Here is a 2,068-nt window from a genome sequence, read left to right as displayed (position 1 = left end):
TTAAGAAATGGCTATCCTCGTGGGTGTAAAATGGTATCTCATTGTGCTTTTGACTTGCCTTTCTCTAATAACTAATGACAGTGAACATCTTTGTGTGTGCTTTTTGGCCATTTATATATCTTCAGAGAAATGTCTGTTGAAGTCTTTTGTTCCTTTTTAAATTGGGTTGTGTTTTGTTGCTGTTGAGTTGGATTTTTAAAGCTTTAAATTGCAGAAAACCAAACACCAGCTTAAACAAAAAATGATTTTTTTTTTTGGAGGAGGAGGCTTACATAGCTGGAAGGTAAAAGGAGTGATTTGTTTAGTTCCAGGAATTCTAACAGTGTGAGGAGGGCTGTGTCCTCTTTACATCTGTCAGCTGTGATTCCCTCAAATTAGTTGCAGAGATTTCTTTTACTGCAGAGTGGCAAGACGACCTTCAGTAGCACCACATCCATCTCTTCTCCTGACCGACAGTGGAAAGAAATCTTCCTAATACCTTTCATTTTAAAGGAATAGCATTAGGAGAAATATCTAATGTAGATGACTGGTTGATGGGTGCAGCAAACCACCATGGGACGTGTATACCTATGTAACAAACCTGCACGTTCTCCACATGTATCCCAGAACTTAAAGGATAATAAAAAATTACTTTTACATTTATTTATTTATTTAGAGACAGGGTCTTGCTCTGTTGCCCAGGCTGAAGTATAGTGGTGCAATCACAGCTCACCACAGCCTTGATCACCCAGGCTCAAGCGATCCTCCCACCTCAGCCTCCTGAGTAGCTGGGATTGTAGGTATCACCATGCCTGGCTAATTTTTTTTTTTTTTTAAAGACAGAGTCTCACTCTGTCGCCCAGGCTGGAGTGCAGTGGCGAGATCTCAGCTCACTGTAAGCTCCGCCTCCCGGATTCACACTATTCTCCTGCCTCAGCCTCCCGAGTAGCTGGGACTATAGGCACCAACCACCATGCCTGGCTAATTTTTTTGTATTTTTAGTAGAGATGGGGTTTCACCGTCTTAGCCAGGATGGTCTCGATCGCCTGACCTTGTGATCCGCTCACCTTAGCCTCCAGCTAACTTTTAAATTTTTCATAGAAACAAGGTCTCCCTATGTTGCCCAGTCTGGTCTGGAAGTCCTGGGCTCAAGCAATCCTCCCACCTCAGCCTCTCAAAATGTTGGAATTACAAGTGTGAGCCACTACGCCCACTCTCTAATACCTTTCAGAAAATATCCATGGAGAACCTACTTTGGACTTCATGTCCAGGTCTTAAATGATATGGTAGCCGATGTTATAGGTAGCATAATTTGCTGAGTCTAGGTCATGTACCCACTGATGTCATCATGGTGACAAGTCAGTGTTGGCCCTTTCCTCACCACAGGGAAGGGGTTCTCCACAGAAAAGTAGAGTTTAGATCTGAGAAGGTAGTTGAGAATGAGTGCTGTATAGTGAATAATAGTAGATCTTTTACCCCATTTTACCCCCTGTATCTTTGGTTGTATATATATTCACATACCATTCTAATTGTACATATAGTTTCAAAAATGCCTCTCCTTCTCCAAATACAACGATACTTTATATATATTTTCAAAAACAGATCTACCTCCTTCTTCCAAAGATAAATATCTATGTTTTGTGTCCACCATGGCCACCTCTAAGAGAAGTGCGAGGAGGATTTCGTTTCTGGCAATGACCTAGTTTAATAGCCTGGGTATTTACTGAAGGACTGAAGAATTACAGACACCTATTTCCGGGCTTGGCATTTTTAGGCAGTATTTAAAACCTCAGTTGACATGAATTTGATGATTCTATGGCATAATAACCACATCCAGAGATCTTGTCTAAACCTGGCCCTTGACTCTTGATCCTCATCTTGTGGTTTCTATTTCTTGCCAGTAATGTATTCTGGCTTTTCCCCATCTCCCAAAATCATGCTTTCTCTTTGCTGTCAGATTTGGACAATGTGAAAGACTTGAAGGGGAGCCGGGCGCTGTGGCTCACGCCTGTAATCCCAGCACTTTGGGAGGCTGAGGCGGGTGGATCACCTGAGGTCGGGAGTTCGAGACCAGCCTGACCAACATGGA

This window comes from Colobus angolensis, unplaced genomic scaffold, assembly GCF_000951035.1.
Source record: "Colobus angolensis palliatus isolate OR3802 unplaced genomic scaffold, Cang.pa_1.0 Scaffold47, whole genome shotgun sequence".
Classification (NCBI taxonomy): Eukaryota; Metazoa; Chordata; class Mammalia; order Primates; family Cercopithecidae; genus Colobus; species Colobus angolensis.
This window is presented reverse-complemented; position numbering follows the sequence as displayed.